Below are 17,041 nucleotides of genomic sequence, written 5' to 3'. Positions count from 1 at the left end.
CACCGAGGGAGCCCTCATCTACAATCGCCGTCATAAGGTTGACCCCTCCCGTTCCCCAGTCCATCCTACTGCTGCCAACACTGTCTCACGTACAACGACAACGTTACCTCTGCCTGCAAGAACCCCCCTACTTGTCCCCACTCCACAGCTTCACACTTCCTCAAGAATTGCCCCAACCTCACCTCTCCCCCCTCCTGCAACACTTGCAACGAACCACATCCAACCTACTCCTCGAAGTGTAAAGCAAAACCTCCTCCAGTCATCCCTGAGCTCACCATCCCTGTCCATCCTGTTGATGACCCCATCCACCCCAACAACTCGCTCCGCCCTCCACCTGCAGAGGACATCTACCGTTTCATCACCATCGTACTCCAAAACATCCACCCCTTCCAGCGCTCCCACACCCTTTCCCAAATCGCCCTCGCTGCCCATAACATCTTCCATCTTACCACCTATGCCACATACTCCCACAACCAGGCCCACTTCACCTTCACCCCCTTCACCACCCTCGTTTAACTCTCCCCTCTCATGGTACGACAACGCTACCGTATCCTGTACCACAACATTCGCTCCCTGCCCACCCACAAACTCCTCTTCCTCCACACCCTCCGTCAGCACCGCGTGGATGCCTTTGTCCTAAATGAAACCTTTCTTCAACCCCGTATCTCCATCTCCACAGCTCCTTACAGCCTTCACCGCACCGATAACCCGTACCCTCTGGCGCGTGGCAGAGTTGCTATAGGTCACCTCAAGCACCTCCCTGTCTGGCCCAACCTCTCCTTAACAATCCTGCTGAACATCTCACCCCCAGCCTCTTCTTCCCCACCCTTACCATCACCTGTGCCACCATTTATGTCTGCCCTCACACTCCCATCCCGTACGATTTCCTGGCCCACACTGACCGCACCTTCTCCACCTACGTGATTGCTGCCGACCTCAGCATCCACAGCCGTGATCCTGCCGACCTCCAGCGGTGGCATCAGTTTCTCACCACCCTCCAGGGAGACCTGGTTCCCCTGCCTCAGCACACCTGACCCGAATCCAACACCACTCCAGATGTGGTCCTTGCTTCTCCCAACCTCCTTGGGTGCATCACCACAGATGTCCTTGACCTCATTGGCAGTGACCATGCTCCTGTTCTCCTCACTATCTCTAATGGTCGCCATCCCTGCAACGCTCCTCGCCCTGACGTCCCTCCTAAACTTGTCCATGATTACTCCCGTGCCAACTGGGATGCCTACCAGGACTCCATTCACACTCAGGTTGCCGGCCATGACCTTACCCTCCAATCTCCTGATGACATCTCTCGCACTGCTGCCTTCCTGCACCAGACCTTGTCTGACGCCATCGCCATCCATATCCCTACCAAAGCCATCCACCCTCACCACCCCGCCCTGCCTCCACAGGCCGTCCTCCTCCTTCGAGAGTCCCGCCGCCTCTACCGCTCTTTTCTCCGCACACGTGACCAGGATACACTTACCCGCCACTGGCAATTACAGCGACGCATCCGCAACCTGCTTACAGCGAAGAAACGCGGTGCCTGGCGCCAGACATGTACACAACTCAACACCACGCTCCCCATAAACTCTTCCAAGTATTGGTCTGCCTTCCACCGCCTTACTGGAACCTGCCCCATCCCCCAGTACCCTCTCCTCCTTAATGACCGTCCCTTTCCTGACAACCTCAATAAGGCCAACCACTTTGCCTCTCACCTCTCCGATGTTTTTTCCATTCCAGATTATCCCCACTTTGATTATTCCCTCTTCCTTGACATCATGGAACATACGAATACCTCTGTTCCTCCCCTTGCTCCTAGCTTCCAGTACTTGGGCCACACACCACCATCTGAACTTAACACTCCCATCACTACACAGGACATCAGCCTCACACTCCGCACTAAAAGCAACACTGTTCCCGGCCACGACTGCATTACCTACCGCCACCTCAAACACTGCCCTCCCTCCTTCCTTTCAATCCTTGCAACCCTCTAGAATGTCATCCTTGCCACTCGCTTCTATCCCGACCTGTGGAAACCCTCCCATATCCTGATGTTCTCCAAACCCAACAAACCTCCATCTGATGCCTCTTCCTATCGTCCTATCTGTCTCACATCAGTATTCAGCAAGCTCTTGTAATCCATTCTTTCCCAGTGCATCCATCACCACCTCCACCAAAACCACGTCCTCCCCAACACCCAATGTGGCTTTCGACCTTCCTTCTCTGCTGATGACCAACTCCTCCGCCTCACTCATCGCCTCTCCCCCCAGCTTAACTCCCGTCGCTCCGCTCCCTTGACCTCAAAAAGACCTGCGACCATGTCTGGCATCCCGGTCTCCTGTTTAAACTCCACATCTACGCCCTTCCTATCAACTACATCCGTCTGATGGCCTCCTTCCTATCCCACCGCCCCTCCTATGTTACCATTCATAATGTCAATTCCCATACCTTCTACCCCTCTGTGGGTGTGCCCCAGGGCTCTGTTCTCTCCCCTCCCCTCTCCTCTACCTCCTGTACAAGGCAGATATGCCCCAACCCCCTCCCCCTCCAGTACACCTCTTGCAATATGCTGATGACACTGCATGCCTTGCCCTCGCTCCTACCTCCCCAAAGGTCCCAACGCCTTCTCCAGAATCACCTTGACCTTTTTGCTGCATGGTGTAACCACTGGCTCCTGAAAATCAATCCTTCCAAGACCCGGGCAATCATCGTAGGTCATACCGCTCGCTCCTTCCGGCTCCTGGATTTCTCCCTTACTGTCTGCACCCGTCCTGTCTGCCTCACCCGCACCCTCACCTACCTTGGCCTCACCATTGACCGTCACCTCACCTGGATCCCTCATCTCCGCTCCATCCAATCCAAAGCCCACAACCGCCTCCAACTCGTCAAACTCCTCTCTGTCCGGACATGGGGTTGCACCCCTCTGCCATCCTCCACACCTACAAATCCTTAATCCATCCCATCCTCTGTTATGCCAGTCCTGCCTGGATATCTGCCCCCTTCAAATTCTATAAGTCCCTCCAGATCCTTGAGCGTCATGCACTCCGCCTCGCCTTCCGTATACGCCTCCTGTCCCCCACGCAGATCCTCTATGGTCTCATTCATTTCCCCCATCTGCTCCTCTTCCTCGATCATATCCACATCCTCTACACCTCCTGCCGCCTTGAACCCCCTCACCCCCTGGTTGCTCCTCTCCTCTCCCATCCCCGCCCCCTACCACGTCTTCACTGTTGTATCCCCCCTACCTTCCATCTCTACACCCTACATCTCCTTTCCCAAGGTGGCTTCCATCAACTCCCCCTCCCGGATAGTGCCCTCTCTCCCTCCATTTATCCCTCCTATCAACTCTGATCCTCACCCCCCTCCTTTCCTCCGCCCTTTCCCTGGGCTCCCTCTTCCACCCCCTTCCATCCTGTGTTTTCTCCCCACCTACCCTCTCCCTATCTCCTTTCTACCCCCCCCCCCCCCCCCACCACCGTGTCCTTTTGTACTCCCCTCCTCTGCCTTCCTCACTCCCTGGCACGTCTTCTCAGCACCCCCCACCCCTCTTATGGATCCTCCTCTTCCATTGGCTCCTTTCCCCCCTCCCACTTCACTTTTCCTCTCCTTCCCCCCCTTTTTTCCCGTCATCTGACCAGTTTCCCCCACCTGCTCTCGGGTGTGGTATGTCATATTTGTGCCAACTTTTTAGTGCAGTGTTTAAGTGAGTGTTCAGTGTTGTGCGTCTTTCCACAGTGTTGCGAACAGAAATCATGCTGTCGCTGGGTGTGCATTTTATATCTCATGCGAACAGAACCCAGACTGTCGCCGTTTTTTTTAATTGTCTGTCTATTATTTTTCTGCTTCCTGTGCATTTTATTAGCATCATCAATCCTGTGTTTTATGTTTTAAGCTCCAGCATTTTCTGCCATTTTACCTTGAAGTCAGCGATTTTATCGCCAACTGTTATTATTTTTTCTTATCTTCATCTTTTTAAAACAAATTATGTAGGCTGAAGAGCGGCGTAATAAGCTGCTGCCAGCCCGCCCCCTTTAGCGGGAATCGAAACTCAGTAAAGGAAAAAAAAGTAGGTACGTTTGAACATTTTATTTCGGTTGTTCCAATGTGATACATGTACCTTTGTGAACTTATCATTTCTGAGAACGCGTGCTGTTACAGCGTGATTACCTGTAAATACTACATTAATGCAATAAATGCTCAAAATAATGTCCGCTAACCTCATTGCATTTGGAAATACGTGTAACGACATTCCTCTCAACAGCGAGTAGTTCTCCTTCCGTATTGCTCTCACATGCATTGACAATGCCCTGACGCATGTTGTCAGGTGTTGTCGGTTGATCACGATAGCAAATATCCTTCAACTTTCCCCACAGAAAGAAATCCGGGGACGTCAGATCCGGTGAAAGTGCGGGCCATGGTATGGTGCTTCGACGACCAATCCACCTGTTATGAAATATGCTATTCAATACCGCTTCAACCGCACGAGAGCTATGTGCCGGACATCCATCATGTTGGAAGTACATCGCCATTCTGTCATGCAGTGAAACATCTTGTAGTAACACCGGTGGAACATTACGTAGGAGGCCGGCCGCGGTGGTCTCGCGGTTCTAGGCGCTCAGTCCGGAACCGCGCGACTGCTACGGTCGCAGGTTCGAATCCTGCCTCGGGCATGGATGTGTGTGATGTTCTTAGGTTAGTTAGGTTTAAGTAGTTCTAAGTTCTAGGGGACTGATGACCACAGATGTTAAGTCCCATAGTGCTCAGAGCCATTTGAACCCATTACGCAGGAAATCAGCATACATTGCACCATTTAGATTTCCATCGATAAAACGGGGGGGCAATTATCCTTCCTCCCGTAATGCCGCACCATACATTAACCCACCAAAGTCGCTGATGTTCCACTTGTCGCAACCATTGTGGATTTTCCGTTGCCCAATAGTGCATATTATGCTGGTTTACGTTACCGCTGTTGTTGAATGACGCTTCGTCGCTAAATAGAACGCGTGCAAAAAATCTGTCATCGTCCCGTAATTTCTCTTGTGCCTAGTGGCAGAACTGTAGACTACGTTCAAATTCGTCGCCATGCAATTCCTGACTAAAACATTCATATTTCTTTACGTATTACACGAATATGTAATAAAAATGGGGGTTCCTATTTAAAAAACGCAGTTGATATCTGTTTGACCTATGGCAGCGCCATCCAGCGGGCCAACCATAGCGCCATGTGGTTTCCCCCTTGAAGCTAGATGAGTTTCGTTCTTTGTAGTTTTTCGTTTGATGCTTATTTCGTGAGATATTTGGCTCGGTCACTATCAATGGACCACCCTATTCCACGACGTAATGTCTACAGGTATATGTGGGTCACCGCCAGACACCACACTTGCTAGGTGGTAGCCTTTAAATCGGCCGCGGTCCGGTAGCATCCGTCGGACCCGCGTGTCGCCACTGTCAGTGATTGCAGACCGAGCGCCGCCACACGGCAGGTCTAGAGAGACTTCTAGCACTCCCCCCAGTTGTACAGCCGACTTTGCTAGCGATGGTTCACTGACAAATTACGCTCTCATTTGCCGAGACGATAGTTAGCATAGCCTTCAGCTACGTCATTTGCTACGACCTAGCAAGGCGCCATTATCAATTGCTATTTATCTTGTGATGCATGTACCGTCAGACCGATGTTCACCAATTATGGATTAAAGTTAAGTATTGCAGAAGCTACGTACTTTTTTTACTAGACTCAACTCCTTTAACTGTTCCAGACCTCACGCCAGCCTGCGTGAGCTTAAACACGTGCCTTTCGGCTATCTCATAGTGGCTTGCCTGTCTTGCCAAGTCACAGCAGTATATAAAGAAAATATTAGATTTATAATATTAGTTTTCAACGTAGTTGTATGTAACACTTTTGAATTTTTTGAACCTTTGGCCAGGTAGGAAAGATGTTGTTGTCGAAGTAAAATTTCTGAGTGTGGAAGTGACAGTTGCTGTACTAGTAGTCGGCTGCAAGACTCAGAAGTGTGGAGATGAACAGATGTGACGTGTCAGATTATTGGTGGAAAATATGTTATATTTCGTAAGAGGATGGTGTTTTTCCCCTGCATTGAGGAAAGGACGGAGTAATGTGAAAGAGAAAAACCTGAAATTTTAAAATGGGAGTAGTTCACCGCGGGATTCGAAGGTGACTACATTGTAGGGCACTATTGCGTGGTAGATATGTGGAAAATTAATTATTTTGTGGCAAGAAGAAAATTTTAGTAGCGGCAGAAGGATGAGAAGCATCTAAGAGCTCAGCGTCAGTGTGGTCAGACGGAGAACGCTGTAATTTACAAACAGAGACAAGTATAAGTCAGAAATTTCTGGAAAACGATTACTGCACTATTGTTGTAGTAATGTAATAATGCTTATACCGTGGATCGAGGCAGAAGAGGAAACCGCAAGTGAAGAATTACACTTGAGAATATTTTTTTCAATTTCATCACAGAAAATGCCGAGAAGAAGGAGAAACTGAAGATACATCGAACAATCTAGAACAAGAAGGTATTTTAAGAGAACGCAGTCACACCGTGATTTCTACGAACTGTTCTAGCTGTTATTCCGTTTTTTGAGACTGTAAAATTTACTCATTTCATGGACTGTATTGCGAATGAAGATCGGCCGATATGATATTGTCTGTAGTGTACTACGGACGGCTTGCAGTCTTACATTTGCAGTCTTTGTGAACTTCTTGGATCTCGTATAAGCATTACTATTACACAAATATGTAAGAAAACTGTTTATGGCTATTTCATACGTGTGCACTGGTGAAAGTGTATGTTAACCTTTACAACGAAGGCAACGATTGAGAACGGAAAATGTAGTCCGGGACTAGTCACCACAAATAAAAAATTTTCAGTACAGTTGTGACAAGAACTGGAAAAAAATTAAATAAAATTTAGCAATCGAAGTTGCTGATTCTTTGCTCTTACATTATGTTGGAACTTCAAAAATAATTACATTTGCCATTCAATAAATTCTCAACATTATCGAACGAACGAATCTTCTAATTACATAAAAGCACAGCACAGCATTGTCCCGACTTTTGGTAGTCTTTACTTCTACACTACAGAGGTTTTCTTTAAACAGTTATGAAGTATCTCTCTAGTTGGTAGTGCAAATATGAGACGTGTGTCACACAACAGATTGAGAAATGGTAGGTTTGCATTTACTGTTTTTTAATAAAGCGAAGTAATATGAGGTGCTACCTTCCATTAACTACAGAAGAACTGCGTAATTACCGTTTAATGAAACCCTCGTCCAGAGCAAGAGCGTAAATGAGATTATAAGCGCTTCAGTATTAAATATAAACATACATTTAATTATATATGTAATTAAGGATGTTAAAATATTCTCTTAACCATCGAAACACGGAACTAAAGCCTCTATTTTTCCTTTTTTTGTCACGCCACTAATTAACACTCTTTGATATGCATATGCTTACAGTTTTTACTGTGCCATCCTCTAGTCGAAGAATTTAACGCTACCATTACGAAAGGTATTTTTACCGTATCAGCTTATGATAAAGGACGGTTCTGACAAAGGGATATTTTCGTTACATATTGGGATTACATGTGTTGTAAGTAATTATATAAATGCCTGTGGAAGCTACAGGTGAATCCATCTTCTTATTATTACTAGCGTTTCAGAAGAGTAGAATGATGCAGCAATAGCAATGTGACTCGCTGGGTGAGATGATGATGAATTATCGCATTTTATAAACCGTAGTTTCTTAACTGTGACAGCACTAAGTGCTCCGTTAAAATATTTGCTGCTAAAAAGTGAAGGACATACTTGTGAAAGTAAATCAGCTGAATATGACGGTCTCTATAACTAAAAACCAAGGTTCAGATCCTCGCTAGGCTATTCACGTTTAGATTTCACTGATTTTTCTATCTTGCTTAAGAAAGAAATCTGCATGGTCCCTTGTCTTGTCTCAGCTTGTTTGCCGTCTCTAATGATCTCGTCACTAGCCGAGCATCATTGTCCTTCCTTCCCGTTACATTGTCAGTTGGAGACATTAAATTTTCAGCCTCCATGGTAGTATTCGAGACGGGCCACCTACAAATCTACATGACAGTATCGAGATTCACTCTATCCACTTTCTTATTGTCATCAATTGTACAAACGAGTTCACTGACTAACGAGAAAGTGTAAATGATGACATTTTGTGAGGTTTCTACAGTTGGCAGCTCAGACGAATGCTTGCGAGCAGTCAGAAGGACAGTGACGAAACTGTCCTTCCCCTGCGTCCCTCCAAACCAGCTGTTGCCCACGCTATGTGTTATTCACTGTCCGTAAGACAGGCTTTATTATCAGGACTGCCTATTTCGTAGTTTTCCCCTTTTCATTTGTTTAATGTGAAAAATTTCCAGTGAATAGTGCACGCAGACGTCACATCACAACTGTAAGCTGCAAACAGAAGTGAGAACCCTATATCTGTTTTTTCTTTAACAGAATTAACATGTCTATCGTGATGTAAAATACTTCTATAGTTGTGCATGCGATACCAGTATTATTATTACTTATACTGCAGCCACCTATAACTCACATAATAATACTAAATGGATGCGACGCAATAACACGCTGAAATGATTCTTGACGTTTTCCCGGCGTACTAATATTCTATGAGGTTTCGGGATTGCAGCCGAATGACGTCGAATTCTTGCCATAGTGTTTCGGCTAGTAACCGTCCAGCCATCTTCAGGTGAATGTCCGTCATAGTGGCGGACACTCACTGAAGATAGCTTGACGGTTGCTACTCGAAGTGTTGTGTCAAGAATTCCACGTGATTGGGCTACAATCTAGAAACGTCATAGAATAATATGCTGAATGTCTTTCGATTCGACGCCAGTCTGGGAAGTCACCTGTCCCTTACCCAGTCCAGTAATCCTTCTGGCGTAAGCGGACCTACAGTTCAACGTAGAATTCGAACCGTGTGTTGGTCCTAGCGAAACTTTACATCATTGGGATGGCTAAACTGAAAGCAATTTAAATATTCTGTGCTCAGTTTACGTTAACATTTTATGTCAACGATAGCATAGATATATAAAAAAATTTCACATAATCGGTTTCGGCAAAGAGTTGCCACCTCAGATGTTCACAACACATACGGACAAAGAAATGTACATTGCGAAACACAATTTAAGGACCACGTTTCGGAAACCAGTCATTGCCTCTCATTGTGACGCATAAACTTTAAATTTGGCTCAAATGTGCCTACACCTTTTCTCTATAATGGCGGCGTCAGCTTCGGACTCAATGACGCTTCAATCAGCAAGCTAACGACACATGCTGAGAAAGACCAGAGCTCAGAAATTTATGCGACTTACAAGACATGTTAATGATGTCACATTCGCACCGAATTTCACCACAATTCTGCTCAAAGCCACACCGTGTCACGCGATGAGGAGATCGTCACATTCCCTCTTCACATGTCACTCTTTCTTTCGACGTCTCTGTGACGGAGGTTAGAAACGCGATGCCCAGCGTTGTAAGAGTAATCACGTGGTTTTCTTATGGGCTATCGGGGAAAACATTTCAGACACCCTTTCTCTCAGAATCAGCATTAAAAGGCCTAACGGGGTGGCAAAGAGGGCACCTATAGACACACATCTTCCGTTGGCGTGTTGATTCCCCGCGGTCGAAAACGACATCATTGCGATGATCAAGAGGACGACGTTCTTTATCACCTTTGACACTGCTGACACCCCACACAGACTATTCAACACCTCTCTAGGAACATCGTAGGCCTATAACACATCGTACGTGATCACACCTATTTGGAATATAGCACAACCGAACGTTTTCCCTAGTGTATAGGGTGGAACAGCTTGGGATCGTTCAATGGCATTTGACTATGTCTGAACAAAATCCGAAGCTGTAAAAGATGTTAATACTTTTTCAGCCCTGTTGTTGCGCGCCCTCCTCTTGGGAGGGGGCGGGGGCGCAACATCTACATAGGCTGCAATAAAGCTGCATAGGGTCCTTGTAAGACCACGCAGTATCCTGATCAGCAATATCCTCGGTGCCATCGGCAAGCCTTTGTTGGGTGTACTAATATTCTATGAGGTTTCGGGATTTCAGCCGAATGACGTCGAATTCTTGCCATAGTTTTTCGTCTAGCAACCGTCAAGCCATCTTCAGGTGAATGTCCGTCATTGTGGCGGACACTCACTGAAGATAGCTTGTGCCTGCCAGAGGAATGTCGTACAGGTTGCTTGCCTGCAGGTCCCTCTTGCTTCATCTCAGGTTATCTCTGAAGAGATAAAGTTTTAATCTCCTCAACAAATACAGAGAAGTGGCACTGAGAGTGTTGCCAAACTACGGGGTCTTAGAGCGCGCTTTCTTGTTTTATTCATGCATGCGTCAATGTTAATTCCTCGATGATGACGCCGCACGAGGGTGCGAAAAAGGACTTGAAAAGCATGATCACTCTTGCTGCTTCAGACCGCGTTCGAATTCCGACTGATGCCCTGAATGCTGCCTAATGGTTCCACCCTGCACAGCAGAACGAAAAATGTACTCTAAGACTACAGTTGCATTGCACTCAGAGTGGTGCAATAACGTTCAATATAAAACTTCCTGGAAGATTAAAACTGTGTGCCGGACCGAGACTCGAACTCGGGACCTTTGCCTTTCGCGGGCAAGTGCTCTACCAACTGAGCTACCCAAGCATGACTCACGCCCCGTCCTCACAACTCTAATTCTGCCAGTACCTCGTCTCCTATCTTCCAAACTTTACAGAAGCTCTCCTGCGAACCTTGCAGAACTAGCACTCCTGGAAGAAAGGGTATTGCGGAGACATGGCTTAGCCACAGCCTGGGGAATGTTTCTAGAATGACATTTTCGCTCTACAGCGGAGTGTGCGCTAATATAAAACTTCCTGGCAGTTTAAAACTGAGTTCCGGACCGAGACTCGAACTCCATTGTGGAAACATCCCCTAGGCTGTGGCTAAGCCATGTCTCCGCAATATCCTTTCTTTCAGGAGTGCTAGTTCTGCAAGGTTCGCAGGAGAGCTTCTGTAAAGTTTGGTAGGTAGGAGACGAGGTACTGGCAGAAGTAGAGCTTTGAGGACAGGGCGTGAGTCGTGCTTGGGTAGCTCAGTCGGTAGAGCACTTGCCCACGAGAGGCAAAGGTCCCGAGTTCGAGTCTCGGTCCTGCACACAGTTTTGATCTGCCAGGAAGTTTCATATCAGCGCAAACTCCGCTGCAGAGTGAAAATCTCATTCTACGTCCAGTATAGTTGCTGTTACATGATGTCGTAAGAAAGGGAGTGAATCGTCTGTGGGATGTTGGCAGCGTCAAAGATCGTAAAGAACGTCGTCCTGTTATTCGTCACACGGCGATCTGTCGTTTTCGCCCGCCAGATGTCCGGGAATCAACTCACAAAGGAAAGAGGTTGTTTCACTGAAACCTTTTATGCCACTCCCTGAGATGTTACCGTGTCAATTCGGAGCGGCTGTATATCTGAAATGTTTTGCTCAGCCATCCATAGGAAAAACAAGTGTTTTCAAACCTCGGCCTCGCGGTTGCGACTTCCACTGCAGAAGCGTCAGAAGAATGGGTATTGCGACAACTTTCCCACCGTGTGATACGTTCAGGGTGGCGTTGAGCAGTATTGTTGTGAAATCTGGTGCCAATGTGTCCACCCTACACAGCACATAAACTTCTGACCCCTGGCCTTTTATCACACGTGCCGACATCACGCTGTTTGAAGCGTAACTGAGCTCGAGGATGACGTCACAGGACGCCTTGCTTTTGCACTATTACAGAGAAAGGTTGTAGGGTCCTTCGAAACATATTTCAAACTTTTGTATCACAATGAGCGGCAATCACGTGTTTTCGAGCATCATAGAATTATTTAATAATTCAATGACTGTATATCATGTAGCCACACAATTAAAGAATTTTATCACGTGACTGCATGATGTAAGTACACTGACATGTTAAATGAATTTATGATGTTCGAATTACAAAATTATATTTATTTGTCTGTTCGGAGCCTCTTGTCGATTAATTACATCTGAAGATGGAAATTATTTTCCGAAACCGGTAATGTCAATATTTTTTATTTATCTAAATGATCTTTGACATAATAAATTATGAAGATAGTAACTGTTCTCGAAACAACAGATACCATTTTTACCGTGCAGCTTCTATAGAATAAATGATAATTATTTAAAACCCTTAGCTTCCGACAGGAGTTGTTGATATACCTTGATGGGGACACCTGAAAATGTGTGCCCCGACCGACACTCGAACCGGGGATCTCCTGCTTACATGGCAGATACTCTATTCATCTGAGCCACCGAGGACACAGGTGAGTAGCGTGCCGGCCGGAGTGGCCGAATGGTTCTAAGCGCTACAGTCTGAAACCGCGCGACCGCTACGGTCGCAGGTTCGAATCCTGCCTCGGGCATGGATGTGTGTGATGTCCTTAGGTTAGTTAGGTTTAAGTAGTTATAAGTTCTAGGGGACTGATGACCTCAGAAGTTAAGTCCCATAGTGCTCAGAGCCAGTTGAACGAATAGCGTGACTGCAGGGAGTTATCCCTTGTAAGCTTCCCGTGAGACCCACATTCCCAACTCTCCACAATCTACATACGTAATGATCCTAATAGATATTTGCCCATCCACTCTTTACTCACGCCCAATAAGGTGACAATTCCCGTAAGAGTTCGGGCAACCAGTGCGCATTCGCAAAGACGAAGGTCAATGGCCGGGTAGCCATTTAACTATATATGAAGATAGTAACTGTTCTCGAAAGAACCGACACCATCGATGACCGTTCAGCTTCTCTAGAATAAATGATAATTAATTGAAACCCTCAACTGCCGAAAGCTGTTGTTGATATACCTCGATGGAGACACGTGAAAATGTGTACCCCGACCGGGACTCGAACCCGGGATCTTCTGCACTGTATGTAGATTGTGGACAGTTGGGAATGTGGGTCTCACGGGAAGAGTACAAGGGATAAGTCCCTCCAGTCACGCTATTCCGGTTTCTCAGATGGATAGAGCGTCTGCCATGTAAGCAGGAGATCCCCGGTTTGAGAGGCGGTCGGGGCACACATTTTCAGCTGTCACCATCGAGGTATATCAACAACACCTGTCGGCAGCTGAGGGTTTCAATTAATTATCATTTATAATAAAGTATTATACAAGCGTTATATAGCTCTCATTCCTCCGGTTAACAATATGTAAATTATTAAAAAATTATGTGGTCCGACAAGGATTCTATTCAATTACCTTTCTGTTTTCAGGCTTGCACTCTACCACTGGACAAGGAGACCCCACTTACCCGAAATGGAGCGTGGGAGTATAAGTGCGCTGAAGAGGTGGGACGATTTCAATACTTTCATAGCATGAGAGTAACAGAGATATGAGCGGAAATTGGACTTTGAAATAAATTCAGTGGTAACAAGTGAAAGTTTCTGTTAGACCGGGCGTCGAGCGCGGATCTCCCGCCTTATAGCATCTATTATCAAAGCACGCTTCCCATAGAGCCCAAATTCTCAACTTGTCACACACTACCTACGTAGCATCCACTGTCCATTGTCATCACTGCTCGCAGCTTGACCTGATTCTCGCAAGATTACGGATGCAGTGTGCACCCACTCTGAAGATATCATTATTCAAGACGCATTTGTGTTGTTTGTTAATTCGAACAGACATCGCACATATAATAATCAACATTTCTATTTTGTCCAGTTCCAGCCAGTCAGTGCTGGCACAATTTCGTTCATGCAAATGTTTTTAGAACAGAACGAACGATTCTGCTCTTGATTACAACACAATGCCCTTCAGACTCGTTTTCTCGGGTCATCCATGTACTTACCAGCAGAGGAGCGTATCAGGCACAAGGGCAGCCGGATTATCGGCAGCTCCTTTCAACAAATCGAATGGAGTTGCTTAAAATCTCGCGTCAATGGGATCTCGTCAGGTTTCGTTCTCTCCATCGAACGAAGGGTGGGCGAAATACGTGTCCGTGACGCATTTAATTCCACCTAGCTGGTGAGTGCCTGATATACGTGTCAGTCGCTATAGAGACAATGGATTTATCACGTGTCTCCTTTACAAGGGGGTGCCGTCAGAAATTTGATTCGATGAAAATTCGCGCCTACCTAGAGTGTCTATGTATTGATTGAAAGGGCTGCTTTCGATAACTACGTCTTTTTTTTCCGGAGGACGCTGCTTTAGAACAGGACGCTCTCCACTTTCCCCCGTCCTATGTCTCATCCTCAATATGTCGAGAACTTCGACCACTTTCAATGTCATGCTGCATTTCAAATATTTCTCTCCCTACCATTCCTTCAATGACTCTTCTTCTTCTTCACAGTATATAGCCCACGAAGATGTTTTCCTGAATATAATAATTTCCTCTAGATTTCTTTCCTCTCTTAATCTTGTAGATATTTCCCCAGTAAACCACTCATTTTACATTTATTATTTTTCTCTACACAACCCCGGTACCAAATGCAGAGACTCTTCGTGCTCGTATTGTGGACGGCTGTGATACAATACACCATTCTCCAGGGCTGCATCGTCGCATCAGGGATTCCATGCGACGGAGGGTGGATGCATGTATCCTCGCTACCGGAGGACATTTTGAACATTTCCTGTAACAAAGTGTTTGAAGTCACGCTGGTACGTTCTGCTGCTATGTGTTTCCGTTCCATGATTAATGTGATTTCAAGACAAGTAATAAAATGAGCTCTAACATGGAAAGTAAGCGTTTCGGACACATGTCCACATAACATATTTTCTTTCTTTGTGTGTGAGGAACGTTTCATGAAAGTTTGGCCGTATCTTTTTGTAACACCCTGTATACTGTTGTAGATCAGCCTTTCCAGCAACTTAAAGAAAATGAACAACAAGGCTATTGGGCTGTAGTTTACATTGTTTTCGGGAGATTTCCCCAGTTTAAAAGTGGTCAGAGCGGGGGTCATTCTGAATTCCTTCGCGATATCTGCTGTTTTTAATATATCGTTGACGAAGTCTTTATACCACATTTTTGCTACTGGCCCCTTATATTTCAGGAACTCAGGAATCATATTATCAGCCCCAGCTGCTTTCCATAATTTGAGGATTTTAATACCCTTGTTCATCTCGTCAGCAGTTAAAAGTTTTGAAAATTGTCTGTTTTCTTGCAAAGTACTCTTTACGTCTTTGAGTTCTTACTTGAATGACATTCTGTTCTCTTCAGTGAATGTTAAATTTTCAGCAATTTCTTTTATGTGTGAGGCAGTCTGTTGATATTGTTAGTTTCAGGGCTGGTGTATGCTAAGCTGTCCCTAACCCCCCCCCCCCCCCCGCCCCCCCCCTCCCCCCCCCCCCGACGCCTTCAGACTGACCAACTTTCCCGACTTGAGTGGGTGAAATATTTAGCAGCTGTTATTAAGCCAACAAATCTCGCATAATTGTCTCTCTTTACTGGAATGAAACGCATGTTACTGTCAGCTGCTTTTATGCACACATCAAAAAGAGTTTTCCCTCACCTGGGTTCCGAGAGTTCCAGAACCTGTACAGAAAATTGGAATAGAGATAAAAAACAAACATCATTTCCACCCTTTTTATTGCTCATGAAAACCACTCATTGCATGTTGTACCACCATACAGCGAGAACCTCGGAGGTGGTGGTCGAGATTGCTGCACACACCGGTACCTCTAATACCCAGTAGCACATCCTCTTGCATTGATGCATGTCTGTATTCGTCTTGGCACACTATCCACAAGTGTGTGTCCCACTCCTCGACGGCGATTCGGCGTAGATCTCTCAGTGGTTGGTGGGCCACGACGTCCATAAACAGCCCTTTTCAATCTATTCTAGGCATGTCTATAGGGTTTGTGTGTGGAGAACATGGTTCATAAGGTTCTGAGCACTGTGGGACTTAACATCTGAGGTCATCACTCCCCTGGACTTAGAACTACTTAAACCTAACTAACCTACCCCGGCCGGCCAAAATCTTCCAGTCCACACTATAGATAGATACCGATTTTGACCTTAGTATCGTGATCACCAACGCAGATAAGATTCCTATCTTCCATACGAGAAGCGTAATGCCCAGTTATCCCCATACCAAACATCGATAAACGCTAGTAAATGTAGGCATGAAACTCCCAATGACAGAATCAGTCACCAAACCGAGATGGAATTTTAGGAAAGAAGATTGAGCAGCATATACACACGTCAAAAAAAGTTTTGCATCATCCCGGTTCCCAGAACTCTTATTCGACGGAGGGGGTCCGACAGCTGATCAGTTCCAGTCATTCGCCAGCAAGGAAGTACACGGCTCGTGTTGTCCGTAGTTGTGGCCGAGTTGTTCTAGGCGCTTCAGTCCGGAACCGCGCGACCACTACGGTCGCAGGTTCGAATCCTGCCTCGGGCATGGATGTGTGTGATGTCTTTAGGTTAGTTATGTTTAAGTAGTTCTACGTTCTAGGGGACTGATGACCTCAGAAGTTAAGTCCTATAGGTCTCAGAGCCATTTGAACCATTTTGTTGGAAGATTTTGAGATGCCTAACATCGCAGCTAATGTATAAATTTTGTTCTTGAATGCACTGCAGCAAAAATCCGCCGTTTTGATAATTGGCACTGTATCCCCAGCTAGTAAGGCGCCTGTTTAATTCTCCAAGGAAGACTGTTGGTTTATTTTAAACTTGCAATGGTGGTTTCGGCCACGTTGTATTTGGTAGTTTATTTATCGACATTAAATATCGCTTCGAAAGTTTTACTATTTTCGTTGCAATATTTCATATGTTGGAGATATGTGCTTCCCTTGCCAAATGTGTCTCTTGTGAAAAGATTACATCAACACGCTTTTGCGTAGCCAGTCTACCAAGGTGCTCACATTTGTTGCGACTTATGCCTTCCATATTTAGTACGGAAGGATTAAGCAAAATGAAGAACTAAACCACAAGCTAACGTGTTCGGTTGGCTAACGAACCCCTGACTAACATAATATAGAATATAATCTTTTGAATAACATTACAGCCACGTATAAGACAGTGCTAA

Source organism: Schistocerca americana, chromosome 2 (genome assembly GCF_021461395.2).
Source record: "Schistocerca americana isolate TAMUIC-IGC-003095 chromosome 2, iqSchAmer2.1, whole genome shotgun sequence".
Classification (NCBI taxonomy): Eukaryota; Metazoa; Arthropoda; class Insecta; order Orthoptera; family Acrididae; genus Schistocerca; species Schistocerca americana.
The sequence above is the reverse complement of the archived record's forward strand: the minus strand, read 5'-3'. Positions refer to the sequence as shown.